Here is a 25,044-nt window from a genome sequence, read left to right as displayed (position 1 = left end):
TTCAGCTTTCCCCTAAAGGGAGATATCTTTACCGTATGAGCATTATTGCATGTTTTGGGAGTAGTATCGAGCACCGATTGGGTAAGAGTTAACAACTCAAAACCCATAAATTGTGTCACCAGCGTAGATAGGATCATGTCGTTGATTTGAGAGACTCCTCACAGCCTTGTTGAGGGCTTTTCAGATGGATCCATAGGTTAAGTTTTGTTGTCCTATACTCCGGCAAGGTATAGGATGACTGGCAACATGTGCTAGACATTGTATTATCACGAGGCTCATAGTGATGGTTTTCGATTAGAGAAACTCCTCAAGAAAAATAAAGTATATTATTTTAGTATTTTGCTATTATTACATATGTCATTGTAGAGCTTTAATGATTTCACCTCATGTTCATGTTTTACTTTCAGTCAGGGTACTTTAAGTTTCTTTTTAGTTCAATTATTTATTTCATTCAGTCATATTACATACCATACATTCTATTTATTGACGCCATTTGACACTACATCATTTTATGATGCAGTTTCAGGTACTCTTGATAGCAGATGTTCAGTAAGATCACTTTCCACTAGCATTTGGTGAGACCTCCTAACTTCTAAAGGGGGGGGGGGGTCTAATTTAGTTAGTATAGTTTATTTATTTTTTCAAAAAAATTTAGTTGAATAGTCAGGTAGTCATGAGTCTTGTCCCGACACCTATCTTTAGTTAGTAGAGCCTTTATAGATAGACAAAGTCAGTGAGTCAATTAAGTATTTTGTATTTAGAATTTTAAACATTATCATTATTCATATTCAAATTTATTTCATACTTTTGTATGAGATATATTTAATTGATTTTAAATGTTTATTTTATAAGGCTTTTGCTCAGTATTCAGCCAGACCAAGGGTTCACCTGGGACCAGAAATGGTTTCTGAGTGTCAGCCACATCCGGGGTGTAGGTCTGAGGCGTGACAATCTATATAACATAAAACTGATCAAGCTCGATAGATAGATGAGTCAGAAAGTGACATATGGTAAAAGCGACAGGTCTGGCGTGACTAAGAGATTGACACCACAATGTGAGCCCACCTAGCTCCGAAGATGCACCATGCGATACGAGACACAAATGAGATAATGTAAATTTGAAGTTCAACCATTATAAGAAAATTCAGGATTAGTGAGCAATAATGAGTATTAATAGGTTTCATGAGGCTTGATGCGCAAATTTTGTTCTCGTCTAATTTTCATTCACTTATAGCAATTTACTTAGCTTATGCTTTGGAAATTCATGCTGTCAAGTTACATTTTATAAACAAGTTGGTTTATGTTAATTTACTTGCTTGATCATAACAATCCACGTGTACAAATTGCAATTTATCCATCCCTGGACAGATAACTTGTGCATATTTTCAACAATATCATTTTCCATTCACGTCTCTTAAAACCCAACAACAGCTTCTTGATTCAATCAACAAAGTTGATAGAATAAACTTGAATACGGTGATCTTCCTGTTCATTATTGTATCTGTTGTTGTGTCTGCAAAACTCGAGTTGGATTCGTCGATGATTTTATTAGCCTTGTACGGATATTCCCATCCTCTCTGCTTCATTTTTTCCAAAAAACTAGTAATGATTTGAATTTTGTATACTTAATTTTTATGTCTTGTACATCTTGTAGGAGCCAAACATTCAGGAAGGTCTCTTTATTGGCACGTAAGTCTCATATATATATATATATATATGGAAATTGAGTTTTACAGATGATTACGCGGTCTATCTATGCATATGCAGGTTTAATTTTCATGTACCCCATGACGATATATATCATCAAGTTGTAGATGACTTTATTCTAGTCGATGCTTATTTTTCCCGATGTGGATTGCCAAATTGTAAGAAGTATTTTATTTTTATGAACAAAAAGATTTTGTTCTGTTTTTTTTATATACAAAAAAATATAATTTCTCCAGATTGCAACCTGCAGACAGAATTTACAAGATAAAGTAGGAAGAATTTGATGAAATTGTAAGGTTCTAATTAACAAATTTGTGAATTGAGACTTGTAAGATGTTGATATGAATGAGTATTTTGTGGCTGAGATATGCTGATTTGGCTTACTAGAATGAGGTAACGTTGTTTCAGCATTACGAGGAACAAGTTGGAGGTGTGAATGAACAAATTGTTGATCAAGATTGGGGAGTTAATGAACAAGATGTAGGTACTAATGGTCACGATTGAGGCACTAATGATAAAGATTTAGGCGTTAATGAGCAAAATGCTGTTCAAGATGATGTAGATGGAGTCTCGCCAATGAACTGAAGGAAGATGTAAATCTACGGAATAGATACTATGATTTATGAACCAACAAATGCAGATATTGATACTTTGTTACTTGTCTCTTTTTAGTTTGAATTTGTATGGGGAATAATATACTTTTTTGGAGTGAATCGATAATAATCAAAATACAATGAAATGTTCAAGGGAATTTTATTTATGTATCTTTGTCTGCCTTCATACATATGTAATTCTCCGAGTTTTTGGCCAAAAACATCCCTACGTTATGTTCACAACCTAAACTACATCCTTGAAAACTATGCCTGCAAACATAAAATATGCCCAAGATCACTACCCCACACTTAGAGCCTTGTTCATCCTCGAACAACTTACTGACTAATCCTAGACCTAGACTCCATACTATGGTATTTATGCATCCGCCACTTCCTTTCAAAGATCTGTAATCAGTTAAAACAAGCATGTTTTCATTGAAAATAGTCCTTGCCCACTTTCATACATCATACAACTCATGTAATTGACTTGACAACTTTTTGCAACCTACGCATACAACTTCACGTGCACCATTACTAATCACCTATCTTTCATACAACAAGTGCCCCTCACTCAATAGAACAGTCCGTACACTCAACACAACACATTGAATATAGTTTAAGGACTTCACAAACATAGTACGCTCTCATTCAACAAAGCCATCATACATGCCTGCATTGAGAACCATAAGCTTACCCTTTATGTACATCTCCACTAATTAAGCGTGCTTTGCCCAAAATCAAACAAGAATTTATGGGTTGTAGTGTAACCTTAAGGTAAGGGAGGATACACTTAGATAAAATTAGTGACTTATCTCCCTAATGCACCTGTTTCAATTTTCTTGCTACATTCCCAACTTTTTCCTTTCTTTGGCCCCCCTCTCTGCATATTTCCCACTAGTACTTCCAACCTTGCCCTTATTTTTGCACATCCCCATATATATATAATTTTATTTTTTTTGACACTTAATGATAGCCACCCTCAACTTAGAGATTTCTCTCGAGTTAAGGTGCACATTGTCCTTGTAAGGACCAGGGCCATTATTAAGGTATTTTCTGAGTTAGCCACCCTCAACTTAGGTTTTTAACCTTAGTCGAAGTGCACAATGTCCAAGGGACCAGGGCCAATCACAAATTTAGGAACTTATGGGGCATCATTTTTCTACCTCTTTTCTTTCTTTCCCACAAAACCAAACATTTCCACCCTATTTAGTCTCACCGCTGTTTTCCCTATTTTAATCTTAACATAGTGCATTAGGGATTACTTTGGGATCAAAACTAGCAGTATCAATAAAAGGAATTTGGCTCAATTACGTAGGTTAGAACAAAATCAAGGCAAACAAGCTCAAGGGGGCTATACTAGGGATATTATTTCTGAAAAGGCTACATTCATATGACAAAGCAAAGAAAGTCTATTATCTTTTTTTAAAGCAGAGCAATACTTTCATTTCGCTTCAATAACATGCCGGGCAAGTTGTAGACTCAAATGCATTACATGGATACTACAATACCTCACCGCTTATGGCATAAGTTCTACTCAAGATGGATCAATCACAACAACACAATCAGTTCATGCACAAGGTTTTATTTAAGCTTAAGTTGCAATCATTAAAGCCAAATACAAGAATTCAAATGCATTCATACAGTCTCCTTTCGGAATTTCAAGCTTCAACACATACCAACCTAAGACTCAATGACATAAATTGCCCTTAAGACGGTCGTCATCCATCTATCATTGGGCAATGCGACTTAACTACGAAAACTGACTTAATCATAAAAAGATAAAATCTTTTTGTATTTTATATGATTCAAAGGGACTTTCCTTGGCCAAAGAACCGAAAACAACCTCCAAGGAACCCAAATTGAAAACAAAACAAACAAATAAAAGACATACAAAGACACTACCAGTGTTCATTAATATGTACATACCATAGACAATTTTGACCCTCACCCTACACTTAAATAGTAGCACTGTCCTAGTGCTTCACAAAATCACAAAATTCAGTACAGAGGTAAGGTAAAACACTCCTTGCTTAGTCCTCCATAGCATCTCCCCCGTCGGCCTCATCACCGGCCTGATCAGGGTCAATTTCCTCATCAGAATCAGACTCCACATCCGAGCTAGTGCGTAGTCTCTCCTCATCGGTGGGGATGTCATCATCCACTGGCTCATAAAATGCAGGACCGATGCCAAATAAGGCCTTCGTGTGGGCGTTCAACGGGTATTTTCTCTCGACGTGCCCCAGTTGCATATCAATCGACACCCGTCAGCCATTTTGGTGGCGCAACATCTCCAGCCCATACATCCTAGCCATGATCAGCTCATCCCATCTATGGTGCTTCGTGGTAGTAAGTGTTGGGCCGAACTTAGTGTCGGGCCCCTTAGTCTTCGTGATATCCACCGGTGCTGGGAATAGTGGTGCCATGTAATCGCCAACCTCAAAAGGTTAGCTTCAACATGGCTCTCTGGTGTATGGCATATAGATATTTATTCAGTTGTTTGCATAAATTAAAAAAACACTTACCACATCTTTTTATTGACCTGATGCCAAATTTGTTTTCTTTTTATCTAAATATTGATTTTGACTCAAATATGAAAGAGAGGACTACATCTTCAGGGATAGAAATGCAGTATGTACTGTCTGATTCTCCTATCAGAGCTATTACTTGTAAGGCTGGTAACAGAATCTGTAGTAGTTTATCAGCAGAAAATCCTTTTCCGGCCATGCTTTGGGATATTTGTTGCAGTGAGCCTTGTTTTTGTCGAGAGTGTTGTTGTATCCTTTACTGTAAAACTATCAGTTCAAACTATGATGGGTATAGTTACATTCGATGTGAAACAACAGTAGATGGCTACATATGTGGACATGTTTCCCATCTAGACTGTGCTCTACGAGCTTGCATGTCTGGGACAATCGAAGGAACATCAATTTGGATACACAGTAATTATGTTGATGTTGTGATTCAAGGAAGGATTTTGTTCCACATGCTATGAAGCTTTCAAACATCAGCACATTTGTTGCTTCTCGTGTTGACATTGAAAAGATTTTGAATATTGGCTTTTGTATTTTATGTGGCTCACAAAAAAGAGGTGGAACAGAGTAGTTGCATTGTATTGAATCAATCAAGGAAAAGGTATAGTTTATTGATTAATTATACTTTTTTTCCTTATGATGCTATATTTTTTCCATTTGAGGTTTATAGTTACCAGAATGACCAATAACAGCTTACGAAAGGAGTCTGCATTCAAGATGCATTCAAAAAGGAAAGTTGTGTGGATAACACTGGTAACTTCTCTGCCTTCTCATCATCTTGTTTGTGTTGATTTGTTACTTTGACTTGAATATCTGGATCTGAGCAAGACATTTCAGTATGTGCAAATGTGGTTCTCTTTCTATAAGTATTGTTTATTTCAGGACACAAATATATACATTTGTTGATTTTTCAAGTCAACTAGCCTACTGTTTAGACGATTAGATAAAAAACATATTATATAAGGCATAAAGAGATAAAAGACACTTGATACAAAGATTATTATACTTATTCAAATCACCGATGTGGTTTCTAATCCAGTCCCCTTGGTTTCTTTAGAGCTTGAATGTTTCTGATTAGATAGATAGCCTAATGTGAATTCCTTGACATGGAAGATTACAGTTCCTTGATGCAAATCAATCATCCTTGATTCTGATAGGGTGTGCTTTCCTTCTAGTAGGTTGCTGACTCGTCTTGATTTCATTTTTACACGAGTCAATCTCCTCGATTCTGGTACAATCATTTATCAATCTTCCTTAATTCTGGTAGTGTGTGACTTCCTTTCGTGTTTAGATTTATGCTTTCTTTTCAAATATTTTGGATGTCTTTTTTTTTTTCTTGCACAGATTATTTAGGATTAGTGTCATCATTAGAACATAAAGTTAATGAAGCTAAAAATATGTGTTATTTTGTTCTTTCTTTCTATTAGGCTGATATATCCAGATATTACCGTTATTTGTTGAAGTGCAACCATATTTTCTAATGATGATGTATATATGTTTGGTCTTTCGTATTTCTAGAATCTTCCTTTAGTGCTCAATTTGCTATCGTTAACGAATCTTGTGGCAGTTCATACCCTACTCTATTTCTAATGTGATATAGGTAATCCATCACATTTTGGACAATGGTTTTCATGAAACTGTTTTCTTGATCATTACACCTAAATTTGGTACATTGCAAGTTTTAAATCTCAGCCGGAAGAAAAGGCGCTAGATGATTTTTTCTGATCTGCCTAAATGTTAGTCGCAGAGTTACCCTATGTCGATGGGAGGTAGAAAGTACTCAATGGAATGTGCTTGTTTAGGTTGCTATTGGAGCAAGAGAAGAACATAATTAAGACGGTAAAAGTAGAACCCTATATCAATTGCATTTTTGTTTTTTCGTTAAAGTTTGTTCATTATTTGAATGAGCAACATAACATGTTGTTTAAGTAAACCTACACATGTCTAAAGTGTGTGACATTAAAAAATAATTGTTTTAAAACTTTAGATATCTATAAATTGAAGATCTTTCCTTGTGATCGGAGAAAAATTATTTGATCTCTTTTAATCTATTAAATGTTCGTGGTGTAGTGCAAATACGTATTAAGTACAGTGTTACTTTGTATTTTAGAACAATAAACGTGCATGGAAGACACACAAAAATGCACTAAGCATTAGACTGCTCATGTTCAAGAGAAGAGAAATACGATTTATTTACAAAGGTGAAATTGAATCAAACAAAATAAATAAATAAATAAATGATAATAATAATAATTTTTAAAAAAATCAACATCAAACAAAGGTCAAATTGTAAGTATAATAAAAACCGATATTCATGTTAGATAAATAAATTAAACTAGTAGGCACTATATTGCTAAAAATGGTAATGGTGGTGGAAAAAAAGGAAATGCCAGAAGATAAAGTGAAGGGGAGGGTTAAAGGTTGTGTCGTTGAGGTTCCATGCCACATGACGTCTATTAATCAAAATGTCGATATCATGTAGAATTGAGTGTAACACCCCGTATCCGAAAACGAACCTCAAAGAAGATTTCCAGAAGTTACAGGTGCGACTTACGGTCGCCATTCACGGACCGTAGGGTGACCTACATCCCGTGCTGGTGGTCCGTGGTTCACACCTAAAACTTCCCCCAGAACTCAGCCCAAAAATTCTACCAAGTCACCATGGCCGGACCTACGGTTCGTAGGTCAGGTCACGGACCGTGGTCCGTGTCTGTGGATCGATGCCCTAGATTTCAGCCTTCAGTCACGAACAACAGTCGACCAGCACTGATCGTCAGTTGATCGACGGTCCGTCAATCCCGTCCGTCAGTCACTCCGATAGTAGTTAAGTCGGGGGTCTTTTGGTCTTTTGGTCTTTTGGTCTTTTGGTCTTTTCCTATTTCATTGGACCCCTAAGCTATGTCGTTTAGACCCTAAATTATGAGGTTTTAGTCAGTTTAAGCCTAGAAACATAACTAGAACTTACCTAAGTAAAATCATTAATCAAAACTTAGAGAAATTAGAGCGTAAGAGGAGAAAAGAGGCCAAGAACCCTAGTTCAAGATAGCAGCAAGATTCCATCAGTTCCAGTCCTGAAATCGAAAGATTTCTCCGTGGAATTCCTCACCAGGTATGTGGGATTTCACTAGTGGGTTCCTTTTACCCATTAGGTCCCCAGATTTCAGTCAGCTTCTTGATTCCCTTATCATGACTAGACCTAGCGTTTCTAGAACTTCAGCAGATTATCATGAATTAGTTATCTAAATGTTCCAAATCAGATTATTATGTTATTACTTGGTTTCTTGCATGAATTTTAGAACCCTAGCTATGTAGTCCTTTAGTTATTGAATTACACATGCTAGGCCAGATATTTCAGTTATTTCAGATATACATGCCTCAGTTTTTGAATGTGTCATTATCAGTTATTAATGTGCATTCTCAGTTTGCATGTCAGTTTTAAGCTATCCAGTATATTACAGTCATAATGTGTTAATCACTTAATCTATTGGGAGTATCATAATACCGACTTAGATTAGTGTACCCGAATAACCCAGAACTACGAGCCACGTAGGTTTTAGGTCCCCTTTGTGGGCATCATTTTATGATCACGCCAGTATGCCTCTATACCTTTGGCCAGGTATATTGGGTCCTCTCGATGAGGCGTATACATCGGACTCCACATTTAGCTCATGTGGTTTTATTATCGGTTATTAGTAGCTCCTACAGTTCAGTAAGCCTCCATTGCATTGACCACATTTCAGTACAGTCAGTATTCAGTTTCAGCATGTTATAAATTGGTCATTACATTTAGATGGCTCAGTATTCAGTATCTACATCATGTTCAGATTATGCTCTTGCTTTATTGTTTGTTCAATTATATATTTATTTCAGATTTATTCTATCCCTCATGCTCAGTACCTTTCAAGTACTGATGCATACTCTGCGCTACATCTTCTCGTGATGTAGATTCAGGTCCCCAACAGTCAGGTCATGCATAGATCGGTTCCTGATCTTCAGTTCAGCAGTATCAGTGGTGAGTCCTCATTCTTCGAGGACTAGTGAAATGTTTATCTTTATCGCTTTTAGCTTTAGTTTCAGTTTTGCTAGATCTAGTTGGGGCATATCCCAACATTTCCAGTCAGTTTAGAGGCTTATTTCCGACATAGTTAGTTTCAGCTTTAGTTTTAGAGTTTGATTTCTCTTTTGATTTCAAACTCTCAGCTTTCATATATTCAGACAGTATATGGGTATTCCTCATCATTTTCAGTATCTCTTATGATTTAGCTTCCGCTTAGTTTTATTATTCAGTTTATCTTTAGTATGCTTATGATTATGCTAGCAGGGTTAGCTTGGGGTCACTCGGGATCCTAAGTCCTATGTCCGTGTCTCAGGGGTAGCCTCGAGGTGTGACAAACTTAGTATCAGAGCCCTAGGTTTAAGTGTCCTAGGATGTCTGAAAAGCCGCACTAGGTAGAGTCATTTTCATGGATGTGTAGTGCGCACCACATCTAATAAGAGGGAGGCTACAGTGTTTTAGGAAAAATCTTTATTTTCATGTTACTCTTATCGTGCCTAAGGTGTGATCTAATTCCATACTAACTTGACGTTCTACGTTTCAGATCATGCCTCATCGTATAGCTAACGCCAGTAATGCGAATGCCAGGAACGTAAATGCAACTCCTCAAGTCCCAGAACAGGAAGTCTCAAATGCAGAATTTAGGAACGCCATTCAGATGTTAGCTCAGAGTGGCAAACCAGAACAATCAGTGGGCTCCAGGTCAGGCAAATGCTAATGTTGACTCAGCTGCAGCTAGAGTTCGAGATTTTGTTAGGATGAATCCGCCAGAGTTCTTAGGATCTCAAGTTGGAGAAGATCCATAAAACTTCATTGATAAGGTCAAGAAGATCTTTGAAGTGGTGCAAGTAACTGGGGATGATCGAGTTGAGTTAGCATCGTATCAACTTAAGGATGTAGCTCATATCTGGTATACTCAGTGTAAGGAGAACAAAGGTACGGATGCAGCTCCTATCACTTGGGATTGCTTTTGTGAGACCTTTCTGGACAGGTTTTTCCCAAGAGAGTTGAGAGAGGAAAAGGCTCAGGAGTTCATGAATTTGAGGCAAGGGTCTATGACTATCCAAGAGTATGGGCTCAAGTTCACCCAACTCCCCAGATATGCTCCTCACATGGTTGCTGATTCCAGGGCTCAGATGAATAAGTTTCTATATAGACTGTTGGACTTGGTGAAAACAAAGTGCAGAAATGCTATGTTGCTGGGAGATATGAACATCTCTAGGCTCATGACTCATGCTCAGCAGGTTAAGGGTGATAAGCTTACGGAACAAGCTAAGGAGAGTAAGAAAGATAGGACAGGCAGCTATGACTATTCTCAACAGAAATCGGGTGGTGGAAATTGCTCGCAGTTTTAGCAGAAGTCTTTGACTCCAGCACCTTCATCAGCTAGTGTTCCATCCTCTAAGTTCAAACAAGATCAGAAAGGTAGAGCATCAGGCTCTAAGGCTCAAGGTAGTGTTTCAGGTACCAAAACCTCCCCAGCTTTTCCTAATTGTGGTAAGAACTATCTGGGGGAGTGCCTTGCAGGAAAGGAAGGATGTTTTGGGTGTGGTCAGTCAGGTCACAAGTTGAGAGATTTTCCTTCTAGACAAGGTCAAAGAGGCAATAATGGTAGAGCTCAGTCTACAACTTCAGCAGCACCAACAGGTCGCCCAACTCAGCAGGGTAACTCATCTGGTACAGGTGGCGGACAACACCAAAATAGGTTATATGCTCCTCAGGCTCGCAAAGATCAAGAAGATTCTCCTAATGTAGTCACTGGTACGTTACGAGTCTTTGATCTTGATGTCTATGCATTGTTAGATCCATGGGCTACTTGGTCTTTTGTAACTCTTGCCGCTTCAGTTCTTCATCAATAACACTCTCCTTCTTTCTCTTCCCTTCTAACTTCAATTAGCCTTTATCTTAACCCAAATTCAATCAGAAAAAAATGACCCCAATTTTGAATTCTTCTCGAACTAGAGTTCAAAATTTGGGTAGTTTCTTCAATGGAGATTTTGGACCATGTTAATGAAATTTATTTGGATTAGTTGGATTGAAAGAAAAATAAAATTGATAGTAGATATTGAATCCGGTGATAGTGAAGGGATAAATTTGGTGGTGGGTTATAATTTTCATGGTGATTGCTATGAGCTTTAATGGTTAAAATAAGTAGGTTTAGTGGTTATGGAGTTGGTGTTGATAATAATGAAGAAGGAATCAAATGACATGGAATTTTTATATTTTTTTATAGATCTGATCATTTATTGATGTGGCGCTGACATAATGATGACTTGGAGGCCAGTCATTTTAATCAAGTCTTGAAGTTCCATGATAGTTTTGTAGATGCTCCAAGGAGGGGATACTTTCTTGCTTGAGCCATTTCACTAAAAGTTCAGAATCTACTTCCAAAATGATCCTACTATACCCATGTTGAATACACCAATTCATCCCATAGGCTGCAGCTATAACTTCTGCTTGATTGTTTGAACCCACACCTAAAGGTAGGCATAGATCAGTTTGCCTTTATGATCTCTCAGTAGGTCCCAAGCTCCAATCCTACCTGGATTCTCCAGAGCACTACCATCAGTATTTAATTTAACTATGGACTGAGGAGGTTTCCACCAGTTTACTTGAGTGACCTTTAGGAGAACTGAACTCATTCCAGTTGTTAGGCCATTTGATGGATGGATAAGTAGTGATAATAAGCATGTGAAGCTCCTTGGAGATAAAGAATTTGACTCTAGTTGTACTTGATTGTTTCTCACCATATTTACTAGCACACTTATTCTTCCAAAGGTTCCAGCAAATAAAAATAAGGGTGCCTTTCATTATGAGCTTGTAAACTTCATTGTTAGGTTTAGTAATCCATCAATTCATCAGCATCCTCCTCATAGGGGTTCTGCTATGTTGTACCCCCAACCTGCTAGCAAAATGCTTCCAAATATGCTTAACAAATTTTCCAGAAATGAAAATATGATCAACATCTTCCTGGAATGTAACAACCTAAACAATTTGCAGTAGAGTGTCCAAAGGCACTAATTTTGTCATTTGTTTGGGAGCTTGAGTCTGAGTGCTCTCCATAATAAAAATGAGACCTTGAAAGGAATAGCTTTATGCCAAATTAAGGAGTCAGTTAAAGTCCTATTCCTTTTCTTCCTCACATGCTCCCACGCTGAAGCACAAGTGAAACTCCCACTGGTAGTAAGTTTCTAGATGGCTTGATCTGGGATGTCCTGTTGCACTCTAACATTAGTATTGAGGATTTTATGAATGAATTGTTGAGGTGCACGCTGTCTTATTTGCCAGAGATCCTACCCCCAACCAGTCATCCCACCAAAAACTGCAACTTCCAGAGTTAATAGTCCATTGAATGTGAGGTTCAACTTCCATCCTGTTAATGATCATATTCTTCCATATGAGAGATTGTCCAGAGTTCCATTTTTTAATGACAAGATTAGCATCTACAAATTATTTTCCAAAGTATTGACAGAGAGGCTGAAAGGAGTGATCTCCAATCTGGTGGATGTTCAGCAACAACTTTCATCAATGGCAGACAAATCATGGATGCAGTTTTAGTGGCAAATGAAGCAATAGACTCAAGAGTGCAACAAAAGAAGCCTGGTATCCCATGCAAACTAGATATAGAAAAAGCATATGATCATGTAAACTGGGAGTACTTGCTATGTATGCTGAAGAAGTTGGGCTTTGGAAAAAAATGGATACATTGGATCAGATTTTGTATATCCACTGTTAGTTATTCTGTGTTGATTAACGGATCACCTACTAGCTTCTTTAAGGCTCAAAGGGATCTCAGGCAAGGGGATCTTATGTTTCCTTTGTTGTTTATCATTTCCATGTAAGGACTGAATACTATGTTAAAAACAACTAATATGTATGGATGGATAAAGGGTTTTGAGGTAACTAGGGTTGGGAGTGATAGCCTAGAGGTGACTCATTTGCAATATGCTGATGATACCCTCATATTTTGTGATGTTGATAGAAACCAATTGAGACATCTCAGAATAATCTTAGTGCTCTTTGAAGGCATCTCAGGCCTTCACATAGACTGGGGTAAGAGCTGGCTTTACCCCATTAATGATGTCCCCCACATGAATTCGTTGGCATCTATTCTAGGAGGAGAGGTAAGGTCTTTGCCAACCCTTTATCTGGGAATGCCTTTGGGGGGCAATTCAAAGTCTATTGAGATTTGGGATACTATTATTGAGAAATGTGAAAAGAAATTAGCAAGATGGAAGACCCAATACTTGTCAAGAGGAGGTAGACTGACTTTGATCAACCCAGTCCTTGATGCACTTCCAACATACATGATGTCCTTGTTTCCCATTCCATCAAGAGGTTGGATAGAATTAGGAGGAACTTCTTATGGCATGGTGACAAAGAGAAGAAAGGCTACCATTTGGTCAAGTGGAACTCAGTCATTTGTGCAAAAATGGGGTGGTTTGGGCATCAAGAACCTGAAAATCCAAAGTAAAGCTCTAATGATGAAGTGGTTGTGGAAGTTCACCAAAGAAAACCACTTATTGTGGGGAAGAGTGATTAAAGCCAAATATGAACAAGAGGATAGTTGGATGACCAAGGAAGTCAATACTCCATATGGGGTCAGCCTATAGAGGTCTATCAGATCCCTCTGGAGTGAGTTAAAAACTCAATCAAGAATCAAAATGGAAAATGGAAACAAAACTAGATTTTGGAAGGATAATTGGCATGAGATTGGTATCATGGAACTGGTCTTTCCGGATATCTTCAACCTAGTCCTTCACCAACAGAAAACTATAGCTGAAATGTGGATATCTGACGGGTGGAGCTTGAATTTTAGAAGACATTTCAATGATTGGGAGGTTCAAAGAGTAGCTGATTTCCTCAGCAAACTTGATCAAATTCCTGGGGTTCAAGCTGGTGAAGATCATTTATGGTAGCAGGGCAACTCCAAAGGCATTTTTAAGGTTAATGCTGCATATAAAACTATGAACCAGTCCAACCACCAGATAGCAAACTGGCCATGGAAGCATATTTGGAGGATAAAAGTTCCCCACAAGGTATCAATTTTGTATGGTTACTAGCAAAGGAGGCCACTTTTAACACTGGAAAACTTGATGAGCAGAGGTATGACACTGTGCTCAAGATGCTTCCTGTGTAAAGAAACAGCTGAGATAGTCAACCATCTATTTCTGCATTGTCCATTCACAACTCATTTGTAGAGAATCATCCTACATAAGGGTATAGCATGGACAATGTCGGGAAAGATAACAGAGACTCTTAGCCGGTGGGAGGGAACATGTTCACATGCTAAGGATATGAGTAGATGGAGAATTGTCCCAACTTGTATCTGGTGGACAATTTGGAAAGAGAGGAATTCCAGATGTTTTGAGAGCTTAGAGAATGATGTGCAGAAGATCAAGTTGAACTTCATCTTGCAGCTATGTTTTTGGTGTAATCAAATTTACTCTAATGATACTATGTCTATCATAGATGTTCTAGATTCTTTATAGCTAGAGAGGAAAGACACTAGAGCTCTATTGTAAATATGGTTTCTGTACTACCCAAGTACTGTTTTGATCCTTGATATGATACAAAGTTACTGATATAAAAAAAAAATGACAGGATTTGCTCTTTGACAATATTTGGCTTTGAGGAAGTTACCCCAAAGGGACTTTTTGGATCTGAAGTTCCACCATTGTTTATAATGCAGAGATAAACACATATTGCCAAGATTCTTCATACCAATTCCACCTTCTTCACAAGGAAAACTTGGAGTTTCCCAAGATGCCTAATGGTATTTTCTTTGGTCCTTCACCCACCACCAAAAGAAGTCAGCTACACCTAATCTGTTTGAGGGTAGTAGTCGTAGGGATGATAGCAGTTAGCAGATGTATGGGAATTAAATATAAGACAGATTTGATAAGAGTAGTTCTGCCCCCATAGCTTAACATTTTGGTTTGCCATCCTTTGATTCTGGCAATAACTTTAACCACCATGCCAGTGAAATAAATAATCTTTTGACGACCAATATTTAAAGAACAACCCAAATATGTGATTGGCCCAAAAGTGTGACTAAAACCAGTAATAGCTTTAGTTCTTTCAATGATATCAGGAGGTGTTTTTTCTGGAATAAGTAGCTGACTCTTCTCCTTGTTCATAAGCTGTCCAGAAGTTGTTTCATACATCTGCATAGCATAATAAGCTTCGAAGAGTATTTGCTAGTTGATGTGAAGATTATTATATCATCTGCAAAGCTCAAATGATTTACTTGAGGACCATTTCTTTCCATATGAAAGCCCTTATAGAGATAGTGTTGATGAAGATTGTTTAGCATCCTAGTAAGGACCTCTGCACCAATGATAAAGAGAGTTGAGACAGAGGATCACCTTGCTTGAGACCTCTTGTAGAATGGAAGAAACCATGTCTAGAAACATTGATAATGATAGAGTACCAATTGTTTGACATAAGTCTCCAAATCATGTCAATGATCATTTCTCCAAAACCCACTCTTCTCATAACTAGATATGTATAGGACCAAGAAACCATGTCATAAGCTTTGGCCATGTCAAGTTTTATGACCACATTGTCTCCTGTCTTGGGTTTATTTATATCGTGAATAAGCTCCTAAGCTAGCATAATATTTTCATAAATACTCCTTCCTTGAACAAATCTAGACTAGTTCTCAAAAATAAGACGAGGCATGATGGGGGCTAATCTGAGATATAGCATCTTGGAAATAATTTTGTTGGTTCCCCCAAGGCGTAGCTCGAGTGGCAAAAGGTGGAGGATCTGTGGCTTAGGTCGCAGGTTCATGCCCCACATCATGCAAAGCAAAGCATGTTATTTAAATGGAGAAGGGTAGAGGGGGGACCCATTATCCACCGAGTTTAAAAGGCTGTAATTGGTCTGAAGGGCAGGTCACACGGATTTCTCGGTTATAAAAGAAATAACCTTGTTGGTAAAATTACTGTGGAAGATAGGTCTGAATTCAGAAAACTTATTAGGATGATTCACTTTTGGGAGTAACACTAGGCAAGCATGAGAAATAAATTTAGGAATACTGTGGCCACAAAAAAAATAGTTGTATCATGTTAATGAGATCATCACTGATGATATCCCAACAGGAATGGAAAAACATGCCACTCATTTCATCAGGAACAACTGCAGAATTAACACTCATTGACTAGATAGCCTGTTTCAGTTCCCTTTTTGTTGGCATGGCCTGGAGTTTTTGGTTTTGATACTCAGTGATCGTGCTTGGAATGCATCTAAGGACTTCCTCATTGATCAGGTTATCAAATGCTAAAAATGACTTCCACCCCAAATAAAATGACAAACATTAAACAATATTCTTAACAATGTGAATTGAGCTTGACCAAAAGTCGATAATATCCCCATATTATGAGTATTTAAGAGCCAAACAAGATTCTAGAAATCAACACACATAAAACATAAATTTGAACTATATTATTCAAACTTTTCAAAGAATCAACAAATACGTCTCAAATCTTTCTATAATAGTACATTTCTGAAAATCCAACATAAATACGATAACATTTTTAAAGAGTCTGATCAACATAAAACTCGAAGTGCAAAGGCATACCAGCTTTATTGGGCAAGTTTCTCCATTGACCTTCACCATTTTCCTAAATATAATTTATAAGTAATAAGTCTTCTTTTGTAGACCAGTGATCATGCTAGGAAGGCATCTAAGGACTTGCAATATTCTCATCCCCCTTGATAGTATTACCATGATAATCACTGATTTTGTGGATAAACAACTTACTTCTCCTGCCTCTGATAATAGCATGGAAATACTTGGTGTTTGCATATCCATCTTTAAACCACTGCAGCTGAGTTTTTTGTTTGAGAGTGGATTGCTCAATTTCTAAGTATCTGATGCATTGAGCAATAATCTGATGATATCTGCTTCAGCACTTTTAACCTTCTCCTCATACTCCTTAACATTGTTAAAAATATCTCCATATTCCTGTCCAGACCAGTTACTAAGAGTATTGGCCACTCTTTTCAATTTTAGCTGAAAAATTCTCATAGGTTGCCTTCAACTGGTCTTTCCCAGCAAGTTTTCACAATATCCAGAAACTTTGGATTGTCCACCCAAAAATGTAGGAATTTGAAGTATTTACTAGTATTGGTATTTCTGTCAACACTTTCCAGAAGCAGGGGACAGTGGTCAGAACCAGTTGAGGCTAAGTGAGTGATATTAGACATAGGCAACACCTCTATCCATTTATCATTGACCATAGCTCTATCCAGTCTCTTCCAAATTCTAGCTTCACCATCTCTGTGATTACACCAAGTGAATTTGTCCATGGAATCCCAAGTCAGTTAGTCCACTGGCTTCAATAACACTAATGAATTCAAAAAATTTATTCATGTTGTAAGGTAGTCCTCCCATCTTTTCATCAATATGGCTGATCACATTGAAATCTCCTATAGTGCACCAAGGTTTGTCCAATCTAGAAAATTGAAGCATCTTGTCCCATAGGTCTCTTCTCATATGATCTTTATATTTAGCATAGACAAAGTGAGGAGGTAAGAAGTCTGCCAAGCTACATGCTTAGCTTCACAAGTAACCTGCTGTTCATCTTGATCCAAAATTTTACAGTCAACATCTTGGTTCCAAAATAACCAAATCTTACTGTTGGAATTGGGAGTAGCATTGTCCATCCTAAGCTGATTTTATAATAGTTGAGCTGATGTTTATTGGTTTTGGGTTCAAGAATTGCAATCATGGAGAGATTGTAGTAATCCTCAAGTTTTTGGAGTCTATCCAAAGCACCTTGAGTGCTAATACTCCTAGCATTCCAGCTAATTGTACTAATCATCAATGTTTTTGGGATTTGGACCTGGTGTTGATGTTACTCTTGGCAGTAATTGTATTAGCAGAGTTGCTGATAATATTTTGTATGTTTTTCTCTTTCTTCTCCTTTTGACCTCTAGGTGATAAACCTGCCTTCTGAGTTACTTGTTGAATTTCATCCTGACAGTCAGAATTCATGGTGGATCCAAAGGCTTTCAGTAGATGAGCACTAGTTTCATCATCATCTTCATGTTCTTCCAATTGATCAGGATCATACTCTTCTTCATAATTGACCACCCTATAATCATCATTATTGTCCTCAGTTGTATTACTATCACAATTCACAAGGATTATCTTTGGTCTGGAGGGGAACTGCATGGCTACCTACTTGCTCCTTAACCAACTCATAGTCCACATTCTGATGCATTTCAACATTTCTTTTTTCTTCCATTGCTTGTTTCTTCTTTATAGCATCTCTCTTTTTCTTACTGAGAGCCAGCTTAGATTTATTGTTGAGCATTTGGGGACTTTTTCTCTGTGTCTGCTGTTTTGAACCATCATTTTGAGTTGGTTGGTAGGTTGATCTTTGTTGCATACTTGACTGCTTAGGGACATTCACACTGGTAGATATAGTGGGATCTTCAGAAGGTGTACCTTCAATATAATCAATATGTACCATATCTTCCTCTCTCTTTTCAGTATCAAGCATATCATCTTTAGTAGCCTTTTCAATACCAATGATATCATCAGTTTGTTCTTGTAACTGAGACTGGATCAGCATTCTTAGAGGTAGTAGGAGGTCTAGGGTCAGTCTTAGGGTCAATCAAATTCTCATGCATAACATGAGAGCTAGCCTAGATCTTGAAGTGGAGCAATTGGACGTGAAAACTGCATTTCTTCATGGAGATTTGGAAGAGGAGATTTATATGGAACAACCAGAGGGATTTGAAGTATCTGGAAAGAAACACATGGTGTGCAAATTGAATAAGAGTCTTTATGGGTTGAAACAAGCACCAAGGCAATGGTACAAAAAGTTTTACTTCATGAAAAGTCAAACGTACACAAAGACCTATTCTGATCCATGTGTATACTTCAAAAGATTTTCTGACAACAATTTTATTATTTTATTGTTGTATGTGGATGACATGTTAATTGTAGGACAAGACAAAGATTTGATTGCAAGGTTGAAGAGGGATTTGTCCAAGTCATTTGACATGAAGGACTTGGGCCCGGCACAACAAATTCTAGGGATGAAAATTGTTCGAGAATGAACAAAAGGAAAGTTGTGGCTATCTCAAGAGAAGTACATTGAACGTGTACTAGAACGCTTCAACATGAAGAGTGCTAAACCTGTTAGCATGCCTCTTGCGAGTCATCTGAAGTTGAGCAAACAGATGTGTCCTACAACAAAAGAGGAGAAAGAGGGAATGAACAAAGTTCCTTATTCTTCAGCAGTGGGGAGTTTGATGTATGCAATGGTGTGTACAAGACCTGATATTGCTCATGCAGTTGGTGTTGTTAGCAGATTCCTTGAAAATCCTGGAAAAGAACACTGGGAGGTAGTTAAGTGGATACTCAGGTACCTAAGAGGTACCACAAGGCACTGCTTGTGTTTTGAATAATCTGATCCAATCTTGAAGGGCTATACAGATGCTGATATGGCAGGTGACCTCGATAACAAAAAATCCACTACTGGATATTTGTTTACATTTTCAAGGGGAGCTATATCATGGCAGTCAAAGTTGCAGAAGTGTGTCGCACTCTCTACAACTGAGGCATAGTATATTGCAGCTACTGAAGCTGGCAAAAAGATGGTATGGCTGAAACGATTTCTTCAGGAACTTGGATTGCATCAGAAGGAGTATGTCGTCTATTGTGACAGTCAAAGTGCAATAGACTTGAGCAAGAACACCATGTATCATGCAAGGACGAAGCATATCGACGTGAGATATCACTAGATTCGTGAAAAGATAGAGGATGGATCTATGCATGTCATGAAGATCCCTACTAGTGAAAACCCTTCGGATATGCTGACCAAGGTGGTATCAAGAGACAAGTTCGAGCTATGCAAAGAACTTGTCGGCATGCACTCAAGCTAGAAACTTAGAGCTACCTCTTTCAGGTGAATGGGTCTGGAGGGGGAGATTGTGGGGTCCATCTCCATTTGCCAAATCTCACAATGTCAAAAGTTTGGCAGATTTGGAAGATATTGGATATACATGTGTAGATTTTTTCAAAGGTTGGTAAGCTGTAAAGAAGAAAAGATTGTGTTTCTTCTGTAGCATAGTTGGAAAAATACTGCACTTGTTATCTATAAAGGGAGTCTTCTACATTCTCAAAATGCACCAAAAAAACAAAAGGAGAGAAAAGAAGAGTGAGGCATCACAACAAAAATTAGTCTGTGAGGAAAAAATAGAGAGTGTGAGCGATATTGTAGTGAGGTGGAAAAATCAAAAGAAGGTTATTTCTTTTGAAGTGTGTAGTGGTGTTTGGAGTTTTTACTCAGACCTACAAGTGTAAAAATCCTTACTATAGTGATATCAGTTGCTCCTCTCGGGCCGTGGTTTTTCCCTTATTCAGGAGGGTTTCCACGTAAAATCTTGGTGTCATTATTGCTCTTTTTTATTCTTGTTGATTAACCGCATTGTTGTGTTCCGCTTTTATTGTTTTTATTACCGCAAATATTATTTCTGTTGCGGGTTTATTCCCAACACATTTGACTTGAAGGCTGATGACAATCTTAATCAGCTAAAAGTCCAATTGAAGGAAAGCTTAAAGGGAAAGAAGTTTCTTATTGTTCTGGATGATGTGTGGAATGACAACTACAATGAGTGGGATGACTTGAGAAATGTTTTTGTACAAGGAGATATAGGAAGTAAGATCATTGTGACGACACATAAAGAGAGTGTTGCCTTGATGATGGGTTGTGAGGCAATCAACGTGGGGACTCTGTCTGATGAAGCCTCTTGGGATCTATTCAAATGACATTCACTAGAAAACAGGGATCCTAAAGAACATCCATAACTTGAAGAGATTGGAAAACAAATTGCAGACAAGTGCAAAGGGTTGCCTTTAGCTCTAAAGGCACTTGCTGGTGTTTTATGCTGCAAATCAGAGGTGGATGAGTGGAGAGACATTTTAAGAAGTGAAATATGGGAGCTGCCAAGTTGTTTGAATGGTATATTACCAGCGTTGATGTTGAGCTACAATGATCTTCCTGCACATTTGAAGCAATGTTTTGCTTATTGTGCAATATATCCTAAAGATTATCAATTTCGCAAAGACCAAGTTATTCACCTTTGGATTGCTAATGGTCTTGTACATCAGTTGCACTCTGGTAACCAATACTTTCTCGAGTTGAGATCAAGATCACTGTTCGAAATGGCTCAGAGTCTTCTGAAAGAGATGTAGAGGAATTCTTAATGCATGACCTTGTCAATGATTTGGCCCAAATTGCATCTTCAAATCTTTGTATAAGTTTGGAAGAGAACAAAGGATCGCACATGTTGGAACAATGTCGGCACATGTCCTATTCAATAGGAAATGATGGTGACTTTGAGAAATTGAAATCACTCTTTAAATCAGAGCAGCTGAGGACATTAGTTCCAATCAATATCCAGCTCTATTATTACAACATTAAGCTAAGCAAGTGGGTGCTGCATAACATATTGCCAAGACTAACATCCTTAAGGGCATTATCATTGTCACACTATGAGATTGTTGAGTTGCCAAATGACTTGTTCATAAAATTAAACCTCCTGAGATTTTTGGATATTTCTCGGACAAAGATTATAAGGTTGCCAGATTCCATTTGTGTGTTGTATAACCTAGAGACACTTCTCCTGTCATCTTGTTGCTGATCTTGAGGAGCTATCGCTGCAGATGGAGAAGTTGATTAACTTGTGTCATCTTGACATAAGCAACACTTGTCGCTTGAAGATGCCGCTACATCTGAGCAAGTTGAAAAGTCTCCATGTGCTAGTGGGAGCCAAGCTTCTTGTAGGTGGTTGTGGTGGTTTGAGAATGGAAGATTTGGGTGAAGCACATAACTTGTATGGATCTGTATCAGTTGTAGAGTTGCAAAATGTAGTTGATAGAAGGGAAGCTGTGAAGGCAAAGATGAGGGAGAAGAATCATGTTGACAAGTTATCATTGGAGTGGAGTGAAAGTATTAGTGCTGACAATTCACAAACAAAAAGAGACATACTTGATGAGCTACGCCCACATAAGAACATAAAAGAAGTCAAAATCACTGGATATAGAGGGACAAACTTTCCCAATTGGCTAGCTGATCCTTTGTTTCTTAAGCTAGTACTGTTGTCTATTAATAACTGCAAGAACTGCTATTCCTTGCCAGCACTAGGAGAACTCCCTTGTTTAAAATTCCTTTCGATTAGAGGGATGCATGGAATAACAGAGGTAACGGAAGAACTCTAAGGTAGTTTGTCCTCCAAAAAGCCTTTTAACTCTCTTGTGGAACTTAGATTTGAAGATATGCCGGAGTGGAAGCAATGGCACCTACTAGGAAGTGGAGAGTTTCCTACAATTGAGAAGCCTTTCATTAAAATTGCCCTGAACTCAGTTTGGAGACACCCATCCAACTTTCAAGTTTAAAAAGTTTTGAAGTTATTGGTTGTCCAAACGTTGGAGTTCTTTTTGATGATGCTCAACTATTTACCTCCCAACTTGAGGGAATGAAGGAGATTGAGGAATTAGATATTTGGGATTGTAACTCTGTTACCTCCTTACCTTTTAGCACATTGTCCACTACCTTGAAGACAATATGCATATCTGGTTGCCAGAAATTGAAATTGGATACCCCAGTTGGTGAGATGAGCATGTTTCTCGAGGTTTTGAGAGTGAATGCATGTGATTATATAGATGATATATCACCTGAGTTGCTCCCAAGAGCACACAAATTGTGGGTAGAGTATTGACACAACCTTACTAGATTTTTGATTCCTACTGCCACTGAAAGTTTCACTATTTGGAATTGTGAGAATATTGAAAAACTATCGGTGGCATGTGGGGGGACCCAGATGACGTCACTGAAAATTAAGTTATGCTATAAGCTGAAGCGTCTGCCAGAACATATGCAGGAACTCCTTCCATTTCTTAAGAAACTATATCTGTTTGATTGTCCAGAAATAGAGTCCTTTCCTGAAGGAGGATTGCCCTTCAATTTACAACTCCTTTGTATCCGAAATTGCAAGAAACTGGTGAATGGCCGAAAGGAGTGGTGTTTACAGAGACTCCCCTGTCTCACAGAGTTGTCCATGGTACATGATGGCAGTGATGAAGAGATTGTTGGTGCTGAGAGTTGGGAGTTGCCTTCCTCTATTCAAAGCCTTAGCATAGAGAATCTGAAACATTAAGCAGCCAACTTCTCAAAAGCCTCACCTCTCTTCAATATCTATTAGGTATTCAGGGTAATTTACCTCAAATTCAGTCCATGCTGGAACAAGGCCAGTTTTCCTCCTTTTTGCACCTCACTTCGCTTCAAAGTCTACAAATCAGGGATTTCCCTAATCTCCAATCACTTCCCGAATCAGCACTGCCCTCCTCCCTCTCTCAGCTGGAGATCTTCCATTGCCCTAATCTCCAATCCCTTCCACTAAAAGGAATGCCCTCTTCCCTATCTAAACTATCTATTTGCAACTGCCCATTGCTCAAACCACTACTAGAATTTGACAAGGGGGAATACTGGCCAGAAATTGCTCAAATTCCCACCATAGTGATCGATTGGGAATCCCTGTGATGATTAAAACAAATGGTGCTCTCACAAATGTAAGCTTTTCTTTTTCCTCATAAGCCTTCTATTTTTTTAACTTCCTTTGCTTTTATGTTAATTTTTTTCTTTATTACATTCTTGTTGCGCAGTATGGAGCGTCTATTGCCACTCTGAAACTGAGAAATCATCTTCAGATTAGAATGATTTTAATTTTAGATCTCAATAGCAATTAATGTTACATATCTTACTCGAATATTTTTATCGCTTGAACTTTCATCTCAATAGCAATTCATGTATACTTGTAATTTCCCTTTTCAGTCAGTTTAGAGTGATGCACATGTCCACTATCGAATTCAAAACTCTAATAGAATTCAAAGGTGTACCATACACAAGGTTTGTTTCCTATGTATCAAAAATACAAATGTTTGCCTCCCAATAAATTTAACACCTAAAAGCATCAGCAATATTTAGGTTTTTATTAATGATTCAGCCCCATCATAGAGATCGATTGGGAATACCTGTGATGATTAAAAGAAATGGTTCTCCAACTGATGTAAGTTATTCTTTTCCATCAGAAGCTTTTTATTTTTGTTGACTTCATTTTTGTTGATTCTTTTCCTTTTTAAAACCTTGTTGAGCAGTGTGGAATGTCTATTGTTCAAATCATAATTATTGATTGGGAGAACCATTAAAATGAGTGCTGCTCCGATAGATGTAAGTTATTCTATTCCCTTGGTATATTTTGATTGTTTGTTAATTCTCTTTGCTTGTTTGTTAATTCTTTTTGACCATTGTGTACCATCTATTGCTTCTGTGAAGTCGACAAAATATCTTTAGATCAGGATGAAATCTTTATATTTGTAAAAGAAATCTAGTATAGGTAGGAGTTGAGATAATTTACTCAAGAAAATTGATTGCTTAATATATGTTAGGGTCTAAGAAATGCAACCTCACATTCTCAATCAGGTAGCCAAGACATTGATAAGAGTTACATCAGCTTCAAATTTAAAGAAAGTGAAAACAACTTTGAATGCTTGCTTCCATTATTTATGCCATGTTATATAAAGTTATCTGTTGATCCAAAATTTTCATTTTTCTTGATCTTCTTCTATCTTTAGTTTTTACATGTCTTCTGATTGAGTTATAATACATGCCTTGATTCTATAGAAGATGAGAAATTGTCAAATGCCTTTATGAAGTGCTTGCTAAGTTGATGTCGCCTAATTCACATTTCACTGCATTAATTTTTTACTCAAGTTTATGCATATGTTTGCTCTAACCTTGAAAAGGAAAAACGTCCAATGATATGGATATTATTTTTTTTTTAAGAATACAAAGTCGCGATAAAAAATTCCATGGTATTAATTTTGATATGGATCACCGCTGAGAACTTTTCCTGAGGTATAAATTTATATTTTCCTTGTTTAGAAATGCTTCCCGTAGCTCCTAATTGTGATGCTTCATTTACACATTTTAAAAATTTTATCTTATAACAACTATAAAGTGTGTCAGAGTAAATTAGATGTTACAGACTTGGCTCCTCTTTGTTTAATTTACTTTCTTCAATTTGATCAGAAAATATTTCTCTAAAGGCATGTTGATTTTATTATTTTACACGATTT

General features: G+C 37.6%; 1 protein-coding gene and 1 pseudogene across 2 annotated transcripts in view; both read left to right on the top strand.

Annotated features, from left to right (window-relative positions):
• The window catches only part of LOC125871845 (chromatin modification-related protein EAF1 B-like), a 286,021-nt gene that overhangs the window by 109,213 nt on the left and 151,764 nt on the right, over positions 1-25,044 (top strand). The window lies entirely within an intron of this gene.
• On the top strand, positions 20,407-24,017 carry LOC125869638 (putative disease resistance RPP13-like protein 1; annotated as a pseudogene).

The sequence above is a fragment of the Solanum stenotomum genome, chromosome 7 (genome assembly GCF_019186545.1).
Source record: "Solanum stenotomum isolate F172 chromosome 7, ASM1918654v1, whole genome shotgun sequence".
NCBI classification, from domain to species: Eukaryota; Viridiplantae; Streptophyta; class Magnoliopsida; order Solanales; family Solanaceae; genus Solanum; species Solanum stenotomum.
The sequence above is the reverse complement of the archived record's forward strand: the minus strand, read 5'-3'. Positions and strand labels throughout refer to the sequence as shown.